This window comes from Cynoglossus semilaevis, chromosome 19 (genome assembly GCF_000523025.1).
Source record: "Cynoglossus semilaevis isolate Cse_v1.0 chromosome 19, Cse_v1.0, whole genome shotgun sequence".
NCBI lineage: Eukaryota > Metazoa > Chordata > Actinopteri > Pleuronectiformes > Cynoglossidae > Cynoglossus > Cynoglossus semilaevis.
In genome coordinates this window covers 2,963,413-2,981,617 of record NC_024325.1, presented here as the reverse complement: position 1 = coordinate 2,981,617, position 18,205 = coordinate 2,963,413, and positions in this window count along the sequence as shown.

Here is an 18,205-nt window from a genome sequence, read left to right as displayed (position 1 = left end):
TATGTAATATCACATGTCACATCCTTCTAATCGCCATCACTTACATACTGTAGACGCAAATCAAACCATGAAACATTTATTTTGTTTTTTTCATTGCAAATTCTGACACCTGAGTGTAATACACAATACAGTAGTATATTGTCCAGAACAAGATCATTCCAGAACCAAAGTCAAAATAGTAAATTCACTCCACCCTCCCATAGCCCTCCAAAAAAACCCAAACAATGATGTCATTAGTTAACTAATAAATATCGGTTTTATTAGAAAGCATATTTTTGAATGTAGTCATTTTGCCAAAGTACTCAAACAGTCTTTGTGTATTTGACCTGGACACTCAGGTGAACATTCTGCCTCATTGCAATTGACACTTTAACGCCACCTCTATTGAAACATACTTGGTTTTCTGAACCTGTCACTTCACCTCAATCACCCCCTATTTTTCATCACACCATTTTTTGGCTCCTAACATATCAAACCGTTCGCTCTTCATCTCTGTCACCGCGTGGCATTGCTGTGACACATCCCTGACAGATGTTGACATATTGTCTTATTTCTGTGAGTGCCCTCCTATGACTTCTGACACCTCAAGGTTGGCTGTTTTTCCTGTCTGTTGGTTTCTGACAACAGTATTTTACTCTTCATTCTATAAAAGTCTGCTTGGCATTTTGTGAATGACAAGTGAAAAAAAAATGCAGTAAATGCAGCTTTTCAGAGATAGTTTGATATAAAATACTGAATGCATTTTCGTCACATTAGCAAAAGAAAGTTTTCAAAAATCACAATCATTGACTGGCAGTGCAGTGTGAGAGGATACTGTATGAAGTCACGCTGTCATTAAAGAGCCTGTGTTATGAACTGTGTTAGCCATGACCTCATTCTCCTTAGGTCTTTCCTGTCATTTTTCAGGATTTCACTGAGGACTGCAGAGGACTGAAGGCAGTTTTTTTTATGTAAAGTTTGTTATATTTATACTGTATATGGATGGGAGATATGGCCCTTCATGAATTATGAATGAGGAGTCTTGTTTTACTATATATTGGACAGAGCACATATGGAAGAGGTCAAAAGTTCAGATGGAGTGTCAGAACCTTAAACTCAACAGTCACAAAAAAAAAAACCCTGAAAAATATGTAAAAAAAAAAAAAAAAAAATCTGTAAGGCAGTTAGCAAAGATAGAATGCCCTTAAATTTTTGGATGTTTTTTTTTCACATAATGGAACTTGTTTGGCACTTGTTTGCGTTTCAAAAGTTATATGGGACAAAATATAAGGATTGCATTTAAAAAAAACCAACTTAAAATGTTTGATTTCCTCAGTAGAGTATGTGCTCATTACAAAAAGAAGCAGATACAGCCAGGAAATTAATTTTCTTTTCTTCCTGGCAGGAGTTTTGACATAATATGGCAGCTGTGACTAATGACATTAATCAACTTTCTTTTTTAAGTGTGGAGTCTAAATTAATGTGATTAGTAACACCTGATTTAACCTGCTATTTTAAATAACCTCTGCAGTGGAGAGGCTCTGATTGCTTTCACACTGTATTTTAGATTCAAGCTGCATTTTTTTCACATTTTTACAGTAGCAGCAAACCTGACTTCATAACTTTATAAAATGCATTTTTTACAATGTTAGACTAAGGCTAATATATTTGCTAGCGTGTTAACGCAAGTTTTCTTGTAGAGGAGCGTCGTCAGTGAAATTGATTCACTTTCGTAGAGGAGCGTCGTCAGTGAAATTGATGTCCATACGTAAATGAAAATGATGACACTTTAAGAGTTTTCAAGAATGATTTCGGAGAAACACAAAGGCTCGACACTCAAATAATATATGACAGTGATCCAGTATACAAAATACCTGTATATACAGTATGTTTCTATGCTGAAAAGAGTCATGGTATTTAAAGACTAATTTCCGCAAAACCATGACTCACGATCAAGATTTAAGAAAAACCTCATTAAACCCTTTAATCTGTTATTCAAAACGGTCACCTGAGACAAGTACAAATTAGTGGCAATCGAGTGTTGCCAACCTCTCTTCCAAATTACCCATGTTAGCACAAGCAGCTTGCGCTAGTCTCAGATAATTACTGTTATCAATAACTCGTACTATTTTGCCTCATTTCCTGTGACTCTGCACTGTTAGGCAGTCAACAATCTGTCAGCGGCGGCGTGGACTCACAAGGAGACTTCATCATTACTAAAGGCTTTTGTCAGAGTGGGATCAGGAGAAATGAGGTGCGTTGATTCTCAGCAAACACACGCGCTACTTCCTCTGACTGCAAATCAGGAGGATTTTGGTCTCTCCTCATCTGCACTTTGACGCTGCTTGCTTCCAATGATTGAAATTAAGTGCTCTAATTACCGTCATGCAAATTATGATGTGTGGGATTTATTGCATAATTAGCGATTTCGTGCAACTAGGGAAAACAAAACAATAACAAGACCGTGTGGTGACATGAGGCAGCAGTTGTCTTCTCTCGCAGGAGTCAGTCTGTTGCCTAATAAGAATTCTTTTCAGAATTCCACGTTAGCTGCAAGACGCATCACCAGCAGTGGTCTCGTCTTTTAAAACGGAATCAAGCGCTTTGATGTGAGAAACGCTGAGAGCTATGCAGCGTCACGCTGATCAGTGTTCAGTCCTTTCTCACTGGAAATATAGTACAGACTTTGAGATGTAAAACTGAGATTTTTCAGTGAATTTTGATTGTACAGCGCAAATACACAAAATGTGTTATCTTTTAATTACACTTAAGTAAAATCCATATACACAACATTTTCGCGAGGTTTCTGTTTCCTGTTCCTGCTGTCTGCTGTGAGGGGTTAATCATCTAGATCACACTCACCTGTGTCTCTGTGATTAGTCTCACTGGTGTTACCTGTTGCCCTGGGTATGTATACCTCTCTTTTTGTTGTTCTGTGTATGTTTGTAGTTCATGCTTCAAGTTCCTAGTTTGTACTTTGTAGTACAGTGTCACCAGAAATGCTCTACAGTATTCCAATATATTCTGCTTCTAGAACCCAACAAAACACTGTCCTTCAACCACATTAACACCCTCACAACTACTTTTCAGCCACTCCTTTTAAACACAGCCAGCACAAAATATCACCCACTTTTTAAAGCACGATGTTTGTTCCCCTTCATTGACCGTTTCGGTTCTACATCTGCATTTTCACTCTGTGATTTGTGATTTGATGCCTCCAAGCTGAGGCAGCCAGGCAGCCCTCTGTCTGCAGTGGGTGGTATTTCTTAGTTTTTGTGTTCACTTCTTACCATCAACTTCTTGAAGCTTGTGTTCACTGCCATATGCTCTCAACACAAAGCCTGGTTTTCAAGGTTAATGGCAACCCTTTCATTTACAACATTCTAGTGATGCTGTTCATCTTCACTGAGGAGTTTGTTGTCTCTACTGTTACATCACCATCTGGCATAAAGGCACTATTATCAAAACAATGGAACATTTTCAACGATGTGACTGTCGGTATGCAACATTAGCTGGCTCCGACTGTTAGCGTTTATTGTTTTAGAAACAGACTTTTTCTAAAACAATAAACGTTGTTTATTTTTTGTAGTTAATGGTCAGCTTAGTATGAGATTGACTGAAGAATGCGTGCCCTCACCTTGTCATAGATTCTTTCTGCATCCAAATCATAATCCATGAGCAATGCCATGCTGGATTTATTTCTTCAACTTTTTAATGACATTGTTATGTTGCTGTGCATACACAAAGAGCCTGGATCTAATCTCCTTTAGGGATTGGATAAGCTATACCTTGGTGTGGTTTTTCTTTTCTTTTTTTTTTGTTTACTGCTTCTAATGGGTTCTGTATCTGTATTTTTCATTTCATTTTTACTCTGTGACATAACTAGATAGCCTTAGTAGTAGTCTTAGTAATGCTCTCGTTTTTGTTATTGTGACGTAAAAGAATAAGAGAAATATCAGTGACAGTGCTTGGTGTCTAATTGTATTGGTATGAGTTGATAAACGTTAGTATAGGGACAGCCCTACATATATTATATACGCTAATCTTTAGTGTAATGGTCTCACAATGTGTAATCACTCATGGGTAGGATAAAACCTTTGACTCGTGATGCACCAATCAACCAAGTACAGCTGCTTTTGAAAACAATTTAAGCTTCTAAAACAAGGCCCGTCTTGCAAAGTCATATTAAAAATTAATTTGTTTTTTTTTTTCAGAGGAGTGTGTGTATAGTATCATATTAAACACATGTCGGTGTGAAAACAAATTGGCCCATGTTCACACCTACACAGTGCATGGATGCTGCAAGGCCTCCACCCACCCTCCTATGGAGAGCATGAAGGTGATACCACTAGAGTTACACTCACACCAGGCAACGTTGTAAACAGTTAATTAGCATGAAGCTGACTCAGTAATTGTTTGTGTACTACCAAGGTCATGAGACTAATCAGCATTGTCAGTGAGAGAGAGAGAGAGAGAGAGAGAGAGGAGGACACAGGGCCTGATGGGTAGTTTGCAAAAGGAGGTGAATGACTACAGCTCAGAGTGGCATTGCAGATCTGCTGTGTGATATAATGACCAGCTACAGTGACTGTAGGAGGGGAAGAAGAGAAGAGAGGACTGTCAGCTAACAGATGTTAGCTAAATCTATCCCAGATGGGACCAAACACTTTATTTTCCCAGCAAAGAGCAGCATGAGGCCTGATGGCAGGTACAGTACAGAGTTGAATATAATGAGCGAATTAAGGAGGCACAGATAGGGAGGGAGAGAGCATGCTAGCAAAGGAGTCAACAAATTAAAGTAGGAAGTAGGGGAATTATTTTGGCTGCGCTTTGGTTTGGTTTTAAACTCTTTCCATGTCCAGAAATATGCAACTAATATTGAAGGTTAACTTTTTAACTTTTTGAGGTCAAACTGGTAGAGAGATGGAGCAGGAAAAAACCCTAATATTTATATTACATAAAGTTGTGTTTGTTATATTAAATATTTTTCTTTTTGCATGTATTAGGTAGCTGTCCAAATAATAAGCAGAATTTAGGTTTTAAAACTACTGTAGTCAAATGAATGCATTAATAAATTGGTGAAGATTAAAATCTAAAAAAAGTTTTATGGAGCAACATATTTAGATATACTTTGCAAATGTAAATTGGTGAAGATTAAAATCTAAAAATCTACCAACTTTTATGGAGCAACATATTTAGCTATGCTTTGCAAATTTTTCAATTTCAAAACATTTTTCCATATTACTAAATACAAAATTTGGAGTATTCACAAATAAAAATACAAGCAAAACTGTAGATTTCTGTCACAGCAATATATATATATAAATATATTAAATACATTCAGGAATGTTTATTGATCTAATGTAATTGCAATTAATCACAACTAATTGTGATGAATCCACAGCTACCCTTTAATTCAGAATTGTTATAGTTTGATGGCTTGATTCAAAATACATGCAAAGTACTGCAGAGCAGCCATGACACTATCATCACTGTAGTACCTTTGGTGTCACTTTGTTTCAAAGACTTCACGTGTTTTTGCGAAACCTGTATGTGGGAGTACTCCACCTGCAGCCTTGCAGTATGTTTCACCACATTAACTAGTGCCTAAGTACTAAATGCTGCAATCTACCAAAAGATCACTGTACTTCTATAACCACAGTTGGGAGTATGATTACACTTTGAGCCATCAAGCCAGTGTTTTATAAAAAGGTTAAGGAAGAAACCAGACGGCCACATTTACTCACAGACCGTACCATAAACCGTACATTCAGGCTGCCACAGTCCATATAAATGTTTAATGATACAGTACGTTATCTGGTTTGTGCATGTAAACACACTGAGGAGGCGGCGGATGAAGATCGTAAAAAAGAAATTTTACGCTGACGTATTTATGCCGCTGATTATGTCAAAGCGTTCGCCCAGCCCGAGTTTAAAGCCCTAAAATCTAATCTTCCCATTTTCTGCCAACACAACAACAATCAATAATTTAAAAGAGAGACACTTTGATTGTGTTTTCCTTTGTTCCTCTCACTGCTTGGTCTCTCATTTCCTTTTCTTGTAGGACACAGAGCAAAATGTTTACTCTGGGAAATCCCTCTGGTCTTGTCCTACAGCGATAAACCAAAAAAGGGGATCATGCAGGGGGAACATTTTGTCTCCTTTTATCTGTGAAAAAGTGTCATGGCACAGGCAAAGTAAAAAAATAAAAAATAACAGAACCTAAAAGAAAAATATCTGGAACTGTCTAGAAGTTGTTTTTTTTAATTCTGTTATTTACTGGTTTAATGAAGTAATCGAGGTGATGTAGCTCTATTTACATCACACACGTTATGTAAAAACATACAGGATTATGTTAATTAGAACAGTGATTCGAGATCAGTATGCCACAAGAGATCATCAGATGTACCCTGGGATATTATCCAAATTAACATAATTGTTCTTAAAACAATTATTTATTTACTGAAAATATGTCTTTATCAGTCAGTGAGAGGCAGAACAATTAAATACCATACCAATAGGTGGCAGCAGATGGCTATAAAAACTGCAAAAAGAGAGTCCCTTAGAACTTTTGAATCAGTATGTCCGTGCCGGTCTTTCTGTAATTCCTGTGAGTATATCAGCAATGTGTTCAACTAAACAGGCCCAGGCTTCACACTGAGTGAATTCAAAACTAAAGAATATTGTATAGATGACATATACAGTGAAACACTGATTTAGAAACTCTAAATCAGCCACAGGTATCGATGTACCCACCTTTGCTAGACGACTCCGCAGCGCCACCAACTCTGAAAAAGGATAGGTGATAAAGGATATCTTTAAAAATATATATATTATTATTTATATTTTTATACTTTCCTCCATACATTTTTTTAACTTTTACATTAAATGAATAATGTCTATTAAAGGGATGATTCACCTTTTTATTGTTCAGTTTCCTGATTGTACACAATCAGAAAACTGAACCATAGACTGACATGGCAAAAAAAACTAGGTCACACCTTCACCCAAGTCCAAGTGCCACCTCATGAATCATGTAGATAACTGTGAAGTCGTGCTGATGCCTGCATACCTTATTTTCTGCCACAGCTCACATTTGTCTGTATTTGTCCAGTCAAGTGTGTCCAAAGGCTATTTTTTTCCCTTTTCACAAAAAAAAGAATGTGCAGTTTTCCAAAAAGGACAAGAATCACCCTAGAAGTCCAGTTGTTGTTGATTAAAGCATATTTGCAGCCCTGGTTTTTTCAGTGACCAAGGTTTGGGTTGCGCCCCACTTTTCTAATGAAGCACTTAATTTTACTTAACAAAAATAGTCCGGTAATATATAATTTCTTTACACAAGGGGGAGAGGATATGGCCTGCAATATACAAAAAAAAACCCCAGTAATTTTTAGGCTGAGCGATAGGATAAAATATAGAGAGTACAGGTTTAGATATGAGGAAATGTAGGGAATTTAACCATTTGATGGTGAGTGAAGAAGTCCGTCACTGCCCATTATCAGACTTGTATTACAGCAGAAGATTCCACAGGGATTCATTCATGAGGCCAATATGGGTGAAGACAATATCATCTCTGAGCACATGGCGATGGAACCCTCAGGGGTCGTCCACCGTATGTCTCACTGTCAAGCTTTTGTCCTCGTACAAAAGCAAGTCAAATTCCTGACATGAGGGAGGGGAATCACATTAATGCAAATAAGAATTCCTGAACTGCGTCTGTGGAGGTTAAATCTCCACCGTCTGCTCTCCCTGTTTTCTATCCGACAGTCCTGAGGGTTAGACTGATCCAGATGGAACACGGCGTGAACAGGAGTCTGTACACGTGGGACGTATCAAAGAGATTAAGATTAAAATCTCACTTCACATCCCCGAGGGTATTAAAGCGTGAGGATTCAAAGACTGTTTATCTTCGTATGCGATACTATACTATGTATAGTATAGTGTTTGTCTAAACATGAAGGGGAAGTGTATCATACTTTTCAGAATATCTTATGTAAATGAAGGGCAGTATAGAACATAGGTTTTAATCGGCGATACAATGATCTTCTTTTTAAAAACAGCACTCATTTTTGCTTCCCTTACCTGAATACATGTAGATCTTTCTTAGTACCAAGATTTTTTTGTCGACCTAAGAACTTAATTATTTTTTGTGTCAATTTAGTGTCATTAGGTCATTGGTAGTAAGTTGTAGTACCTGGTCGTGCAATGTACCCGGTGAATATTTAATTGGACTTCTTTTTTTTTCTAATTAGTGAAAGTGAAATATATATTAAAAGAGTCGTATCTAGTTAGTTTTCACAGTGTTATCTGGTTTGATAACGTGTGAAACTAAGGCAATTAAAACCAGTGTGATATTTCCTTGGTATGGCTGTCTCTTGGTTTGCACTAACAGATCACACCTCTGAACTATATATATAATTCATATATATATATACTTCATATATGATAGATGGATCGATGGATGGATGGATGGATGGATGGATAGATAGATATCTGAAGACAAACATATCAGAACTAGTGGTTGATAACTGACAGCTATCTGCGATGATGTCATGACTGGACAGGTACTGCAAACCTCCAGGGTTCTGTGAAGCATAAACCACTAATTTGGAATCTTGACACCTACGGTCCTACCTCGAACCATGTTAAAATTTAAAAAGACTATGTTTAAAGATGTATTTCTCACTTCCAGTCTCTCGAATCTTGCTCTGGTGAAGTTCTTCTACAGAAAACACTCTTTTCTTCTTTGTATTTTGGCATAGTATGTTGAAATTACTGCCTTTAACTATAAAAAAACTTCCATCCTTGTCTTTGTTACTTGCAAAATTAGGAAAAAAGCATGGTAAAAATACAGTATCATAATTAACAGAGCACCGTACACTTATTTATTTCATGATATGCTCAATTTTTACTTAGCAAAAATGACAACAAATGAAAATTTGTCCTTGAAAAATATTCTTTTTTTTTCACTTTTAGAAAGTGACAGTAAAAATTCCATTCTGTGTCTGAACACGCTTTTAAACACCATTAACTAAACACAGCATCACAATATTTTTGGAAATTATTATTGACAAGAAAATGTGTAACAATCCATCTTTTTGTCTAGTGCTGCTAAAGTGTTTTTTTTTTTTTATGTTGGCACAGCCTCCTTAGCTTTGCCTATTTCCACCCCCACCAGACTTAATTTCCCATCAAGGCCCCATTCCAGCACTCCACTCTCTTCAAACATGCCATCAGCAGTGGGTGTCTCTGTAGTTAACCAGCACCATCGGGTTGTATTACTTTTCATTGTCTGCTGATTGGATTTAGGTGCCGTTAATTGTGTTCAGTGTTGTGTCTGCTCCCAGCAGCTGTGGCTGAGCCAGAGACCAGTGATTACTCTCATGTCAGTAATTAAGCTGAGGACGATACCAAGGCTTTGGCAAGCTAATAGCAGCAAACTCATTTTCAATTTATATGTCAGGGTAACATGTGCACAAATTGTTTGTCTGTGTGTGCGCATCTGGCATGTGGGTATTTTGTGTAAGTAAAAAGAAACATGGGTAGAATAATGTTTTCTGTCCCGTTCATGTTGACATGTTGTGGGCAAAAGTTAGTGATTCACTCGAATAATGTTTTCTGTCCCGTTCATGTTCACATGTGGGCAAAAGTTAGTGATTCACTTATGCGTCTCAAGATTAAAATACCGCTTCTGTCCAGCAGGTTAAGAACTTTATATTGATGAACTTTATAGGATGAAATAAAAAATACTTATTAATGCTACATGTATGTTACACCTACACATTTATACGTATTTTTATCTGCTAAAGTAAAAAAAAAAGTTCAGCAGCATGTACTCCCGTGCCGTTCGTCATACTGTGGTACAAACATACAGTACTTATAATTAATATTTACTCCTTAAACTAGAGAAGCAGACTGACATCCGTGTCATATGAGCTCATCACGGTGGGAACATACGTGAAAATTGTGCTGACAGCTTAATTAGATCTGTCATTAGTGCCACTGCCTCTGGAGTCAGATTACATAAAGTGACATAAACAATTAGAGTCTTTGGTGCTCTCATGTAAAGAGTGAAGACCTCGTCCCGACAAAACAACCATCTGACATATTCTTAACTATATGACTGAAGCAGACGTCGTCGATTCTAAATGTGGACTTAAGATATCTTTGAAAAAAGATCTCTTATAGTATAAATAATAGTATTAGTCACATCTGTTGTGTTCAGGAATAAATCAGGTTAGATAATAAAATACACTGAACTTTGTTAGTTTGCAGTGTGGGAGGATTAGCTGAACAATATAAAGAAAATATATACAGTCTCTAACACTTCACCAAAGTGTCAAAGTGTCAAAATCCTGCAATCAACTATTTTTAGTGCTTGGCATACTAAAGGATGATTCTGTGTATATGAACATTTTATATTGATTCTATTTATTGTATTACATTTTCATCAGGTGAACAATTGTATTTTGGTGGATTGCTCTCCCTGTTTTTGTATGTTTTGTTTTTTTGGCAAAACTTGATTGCTCTCCCTGTTTTTGTATGTTTTTTTGGCAAAACTGTCATCAACACAACACATACCAATGAAAAAACTTAAATAAGCAGTTATTAAGAACACAATGAATCATCATCGTTAGTTGCCAAGCATTTAATCTGAAGTAGCAACTGTGTTGCCCTGAACAAAGCCGGAGGGTCAAATTAGAAAATCTAAAATAGAAAGGAAAGACATAGAGTCAGGCATCAAGACAGAGTAGAAGGTTAATGGTTAATTTGAGCTAAGTTAAAAAAAAAACAAAAAAAAAAAATGGAACTCTAATGTGTTATTCCAGGCAGAGCACAGAACAGGCGGTGGAAGGTTGTTCTTTGTTAATTAAAACAAATAGCCTTTAATTGTGTAGCATGCCAAGACTTATATATATATATATAATACTATCCCTCCCTCACTTCCTCTTTCTTCTCTCACAGTCCTTTATCGGAGCCTTTGGGGAAAAACAAATGATAAAAATGCATTCCATTACCTCTGTCTAATTACTCATTTGAATGCACTGCCTCTTACAGTTTACAGGCCAAGCACAAATAAAGTGGAGGGCAGAGAATGTCTCACATAACACAAACCGCAAGTGCAACCATCACATCCATCTTGTGCACAGTGAGTTGTCTGACATAAGTAATAGTGTGTGTGTGTGTGTGTGTGTGTGTTTGTATGCACCGTTCCGTGCCTCGCATTAGAAAATGTGAACTTTGCGTGTGTGTGCGTACGAGCGGATCATACAAGTATTGGATGTAGTCCATTTGTCTGTCTCACTGTTAATGTGTGTGTGTGTGTGTGTGTAAATCACCCAGTATGACTAATGTGTGCTGGCACAGAGAAAATGTGAGGGGCGTACCGAGCTACATCAGCATTTACATCACAGCAGCTGTCAGAGGAAAGGCCTGAGTCACAGTCTCTCTCCTTCTCAGGCTACTGTAAACTGTCTCACCCAGTCCTGCGGCTTCACGAGCTCAGGAAAGGCATCAGGAATTTAAAGTCATACACGCATGTCTCCCTGTGTTCATTTTCACAGAGGCAACCGGGTTATTTTTTATACAAGTGCAACTGAAAACACAAAGTTTTGTATTTTGAAATTACGGTAAAAGACACCAGTACTTTTTTAATGTTTACCACTGTTGCAAATGATACATGTTTTGTTTTTTTTTAATCCAATAAGTCAAGGATACACTTTGATCACTTCCTCTGCCTTGACGCTCCCAGACACACAGGAAAACATATCGAAACACTAGTCTAAGTCTCACGACCAAATTGTAACTTATTCTCAGTCCCAATTTAATTAAAAGAAAAATTCCAATTTTAGTTTTGGTCAACGACATTTTTTACATTTAATAGTCAGTTAGTCATATGTTACCTTTAAAATCATGTTTATAAAATTGACTTACCGCTGGTTTAATTTGGGTTTTTTGATGGCATTCTGACAAGATTGCATTTAATCGACCGATGTCATTATTTATACTTACTTATTAATTATTTTATATTATTGTATATGTATTATTTATCAGTATCCAAACAAATTCCATGCAACTTAACAATATATTCAACAATATAGTAAATATAGAAGCTTTTTATTCTTTGCATCCCACCAGACAGCAGCTACTAACATGTAAAGATATAAAATAAAAACATCACTTTTTGGATTTGTCCTTGGTTCCTGCCGCTGGCACTTTGTTGGCACTCTGAGTAAGAGAGAGAAGAAATGTGCAAATGTTTCTTCTAAAATGAGCACACCAAAAAAAAAAACCTGTCCTAATAAACAATGAGACATCCTTTGCAATTATCACCAACATAAAGATGAAAAAGATGTGAAGGAAATGATAATTAATGTTGCAGCTGCTCTGTGCGTGTCCCTGATGAGGAGAGGGAGTAAATAAGGAAGGTCTGTTGTGTCACGTCTGTTCAGATTGGTGGGATTCAACAAAAATGTGGACTTTTTTTTTAATGAAGCATTTCAATCATTTGCAAAAGGCAGGAAAGCTAAAAAGCTATAGCGGAGATAAGGGGAGAAATCTACCTCCTGACTTTTTTTGGAATTACTAAATACCTTTACTAACCCCCCCCCCATACCTTTCATCTTTCTTTCCACACTTAGTGTTTTTTTTTTCAGTTCTACAACTCTCTGTATGTTCAAGGATAAAAACAACGCTGAGGTTCAGTGGCCGTGTGTCTCAGTCGGCCACGGTGAGATTATCAGCCCTCGTCGCCACGCTGTGGCTAATGAGCCTGATTCGATTGTTAATACGGTGCCAATTACAGGTGGCAGGCGTCAGCATGGCTCTGCTTGACAGCTCTCGTTTAGAGGTGAGCGAGCAGCTCGGGGTAGATGAGCCTAAGCTGGGCAAAGACAGGCTGTTACAGACTGTCTGAGTCGGTTAGCACTCGCTGATGTGTGTGTGTGGTCTACTCTGCACTATTTTTGAAAACTATTTCTGTCTGTCCCTATGTGAGTGCGTGAGCGCGTCTTCCTCTAAACTACTTTTTTAAAACTATTCCTGTCTTCTCCCATGTGGAGCTGCCTCTGTTCTCATGTGCCTCCATGTGTGTGATTTGTTTGCAGCCTCTCTTCTGTGTCTGTTGCTGTTCTCCACTTGCATTTCTGCTGCTGTGATTGTGTGTGAAATCTAAATGACTTAAGTGAAACAATCCAGTGTTTGTCAGTAGTGTAATGTACAGTACTTAGCATGTTGCTAACTCCATTTCTTCCTTTATATGATCCAAGGCTTTTCGTGCGTTTTCTTACTGTTTGTCTTTTTCTATAATTAACGACCCTCAGAGGAAACAACCGTGTTGCGGGTCACGTGTTGTGTTGCTACACAACATGTAACACGTTCAGATTCTATTATATAAAATATTAAATACATTGTATAAAATGGCTCTCACTATGATATGGAGGCTCTCTGATGTCACACCGTTAGTCTGTGGCCAGACCCCACATTAGGGTTGAAAAAGTACATACGAATTTAATGAAATTATGCCATAATATTTAATATTTAAATACATATTTGCTTAAATTGCATATATTTAATTTTGCAATTCACCTTTTTTTGTTTTCACATTATTTGTTTGAAATTTATCCTAATTGTAGGTTTACTTTTGTTTATTTAGTCTTTATATTTATGTTATATATATTTTATATATATATATATATATTTTAATTCTGTGAGAAAGATATCATAAAATGCAGTAGTGAGAGACAAAACACACAAATTGCAGAGACATTTAAATATTATCAACTATATTCTGCACACAGATTTGAGAATGTTTATCCTAATAAAAAATATATACTTTTTATATACCAGGATTTAAACACCACAGGCAAACACACACTCCCGCACTTTTGTGCTACGTGCAGAGCTTACCAGGACGCCGGAGTGTGTTTGCATGCCTTTGCATATATTGCTCTGATTTCTAATACCGGTGCCAACTGCCACACAGAAGAACAAAATGTGCACAATGTCAATCTGTGATTAACGGGGCACGTAAAGCTGCACACTCGCTTTCTCCTGGGATGGCAGGGAGAGCTTGTCGGAGCTCTCGGCTCCTTACTCAAGGCTTTGCGGTGTGTGCGCTACATATGTTGGACTCGCACTGAAGAATGTTTATGTCAAAGACGTTCAATTGCGAGGTTTTATAAGTCGATAACAACCCATGTTATTTGGTGTATTACTCATGTTTCTTTAAATCAGGGGTCCCCAACCCCCGGTTCGGGGACCAGTGCCGAACCATAGATCATTTCGTACCGGGCTGCAGTTTGACACAGTGAGAAAATCTACTTCAGTTGTATTGAATCCAGTCATATCCCACTACCTTTTCCATTTGAAGATTATCTGTCAATGTTTGATGCTAACAGAATAAAGTCTAAAAGATGTTTTATTTTGAAAATGAATGGATACTTCAACTATGGCGCAGTATTACCAGTCCTCAGTAATGGCTGATATTGGCCGACCGTCCTTGGTACAAAAAAAGGTTGGGAGCCGCTTCTTTAAACCCGACTTTTTTGCGTTGATTATTCAGTATTCCTCCTCACATCAGTATTCCCTCACACTGCTTCTTCCTTTCATGAACACATTAAACACTTTTCCCTATTCTCTAAATGCACATCTTGTTTTGTCAGCTGGAATATGATAGGTTGTAAAGAGCCGTGGCATAATGAGTGATGATGGTGAGACAACGCCCGCAGACGGTGTTATCTGTTCTGCAGGAACCTCCATCGCCGATAAATCATTTATCCCTCCGTTTTAAGAACGACATTCATTCACGTGAATTATAGCGAAGGCCCTATGGCTGTCGTAAAACGTGTCTGTGATCTACAGGTGGTGTGTGTTTGAAGCAATCTCTTTGAGCAGAGGCTAATCAGACAGAACCTGCTGCTGCCTGCAGCCTCACCTACACCAGGCTGTCGGTCAATCACAGTCCTGCCCCTCTTCATTCCTCATCACACATATGGTCACAAGCTCCTGGTAATGACTGCAAGAATGACTTCTGGGATACAAGAGGCTGCAAAGATGACTCTCTGCGGGGCGACTGCTCCTCTGCATTGAGGAGTTTAGATGAATGGAAAATCTCAGGAAGGCCTCAGAGCTAATTCAGCTATCTCCGAGACCCTGGCCAGGAAATAGACACACTGAATGGTCTTTATTTCCCAGGTGGCCTGTGATTGCCATGAAAAAAAAAAAAGAAATCTGTAGCTCTTGCTCTCATCGAAGCCCTGATGCAGACACTTGAAGTGTAAAAAAAAAAAGTAGTGACAGGAGGAAGTGCAGTTTAATGCTCTGTCGACTCTGGTGGCAACAATAACCTTAGTAGACAAAGTTTATTTTTATTTTTTGTGGCACTAATGTTGTTTGACAGCCAGACCCTCTGCCAGTAAATTTAGAATCTTCTTTTTGCGGTTTAAAGGACCAATTTATTTTTTTATTTTTTTAGTCTAATAAGTTTGTTGTTCCGTGTCCTGCCGGTTTGCCATACCTGTCAGAATGGCATACGTTACCTTAATTCACTAGAGCACAAAAAAGACTGTTGAAAAATTGCTCTCTCATAGCTGAACTGTTGCCAAGGTTATGGGAAGCTATCTTAAGGTCTTCAGAGGTGGGCGGAGCATGCAGTGGCTCATTACCATTTAAAAATAAAGGTACTGGAGCTGCATATAATTAATTTGTGTAAATATAACTTAATATCTGTACATGTATTGGGTCCACTTTGTAAAATAGAAATCAGTTCACTATAATAAAAGTGAACCAACCACTAGAACAAGGATCTGGGAATTGAACCAGTAACCTTCTTCTAGTGGGGCAGTACTAACCTCTGGCCTATATACGCAGTTTTCAATGTATATTTATATAAAAACCATACGCAGTTTTCAATGTATATTTATATTAAAAAAAAGAGGCGCAGAGAACCAGTCTGATTTAGAACTCACTCCATTGTTTGGGATCTACCACTCTAACTATGCAGAATAAATCATTAAAATCTATCATTTATTATGGATGCTAAATTAAAAAAAACAAACATATTTTCAAATTCATTTTACCAGAACAAAATCCGTGTGACTGAAGTCCGTGTACAAACGTGTCCTGACCACTGACCCTCAGTGTTTCTCCCTTTTTACGACAGAACCACACTCACGGTCTGCTCTGTCATTGTAGCAGTAATAAAAATAATTGACGCCGGGAGCAGGAAGAGTTGCCCCAGGCACTCAGCCATAGGCAACATTACCATATTTAATTAACTCTCACGTTAAATTGCACCCCTGTCTGCAGTACAAACAGTGCTCATGGCAGAATATGTGATTTACCTGGTTGTTCGCCATGCATTATAATTCATATTTAAATATTGAAATTTAGGAGAAAAAGCAAAAATGATCATTATTTTTTTTTTATTTTACACTGAAGGAAATGGAACTGTATAATATGCGAACTTTAAGGTTAGAGTGGGAGCAGGAAGCAGTTCTGATTAAGGTTAATGTCCTTTTGGAAAATGACTGTAAGTGTTAGTGCCGGTGTAATGTCCTCTGAAAGGTGTGTGTAAGAAGCTGTGTGTCCCAGCAGCATTGCAGATATTAGGTCTGGGTTTGCACCTCTGCTCCGATTGAATTTTGCTTTTGTTCTGCCTGAAGAGGATTCTCCGTAGAATGGGATTTGGAGAGGCGCAGAGAGAAAGGGTGAGGTCCAGCGTATTGTTGGTGAGATGTGTGGGTGTCTCTAATGAGAAGGACTGAGTGAAGCCTCAAAGTGACGCTTAGCAGGTGGGCTGGCCTCGGAGACACTAACCATGTTGAACAGCAGGGGTCCAGAAATGATTAGTTGACACTTGTGCCTGAATGGATTTGCCGTCACTATGGCACAGCGGGAAACGAGCACGGGGGGGAAGTTATGGTGACATGTGAACCGATGGGAGGCCTCGACAACACAGACACCTACGTGAGAAATGCTAATTGAAGTCTGGGCTGATATTTAACTTGGGTGGAAGTCTCTTGTTGAGATGTTTACACGTCACCGCGTTAAATCCAGTCAAACTAGTCTTCCTGTCGGCTTGGTTAATTCATTAAAATATATATTAAATATATAAATAATCGTCATCGCCCTCACATCAGTGCACTGACACCTCACTGTGGTTTATCGACACTAGTGTTTTTCAACCTTGGGGTCGCAACTCCAATTGAGGTTGCCTGGAATTCAAACGGAAATTATTATTTACTACTATTGTTTCATTAAATACATTTTCCATAATAATTATCTTATCTCGTTTTTTAAAATCGCGATTCTATTTTATGAATATAAATCCACTTCAAATAAAATGTAGTGTATAAAAATAGCTAAGCTAGCGCATCTTGACTGACGGCTGCGATCACGTGACTGCACAAGCGATAGCTACTAGAGTTTCTAGCATTTCCCTGAGATTGTCCTTTGCGTATTTATTGATACCCAACCACAAGGTATATCGGCATGGTACCAAATATCAATAAATACACAAATATAAATATTCAAATTAGTGTGTAAATAATGGTATCAGGAGGCCCTAACTGATGAGGATAGAAAATGATGTCGGACTTATCTATGGTTTTATGAATGGTTGTGACGAGTCGTTCCTTCTCACACGTATCCCCGGAGCGCAAATTTAACCGTAAGTAGTTTTGTTGCACTTCAGACACGGCCGTTATCTTCTCTAGAGCAGCAGATGATCGCGCTGCTCCGTCTCCCCCTTTACATTCTTTTTCAATCTTTTAAACAGCAGAGAGATAAAATGAAGTAAAAGCTGACATCCATCAGAGGACGGTACCTACAGTGACTTTACTGGACTCCGTGGGATCATTAGGGCCTTTGCACTTGATGGGATATTGTGTTTTTATGAGCTCTGTGCAGTAATCCATTAATAGGGCTGACACGCCATTAGGCTTTATTGATGTCCAATGCATGGGCTCACATGAAAACACCATTATTTGTCATGATCAAAGTTTTACCCTGACACTCAGTGATTTAATGGTGCCCCAGGCCACTGAGACCTCTGCCTTTACCCCCTCAAGGACATTCAGGTCGACGTAGAGATTCATTACCCCCTCAAGGACATTCAGGTCGACAAGACGTAGAGATTCAAAAGTTCAAGTGACACAGATTTTTTTTTTTGTATATATTTTATTCCCTAAGCTATTTATTTAAAAACTGCTTTTTCATCATCATC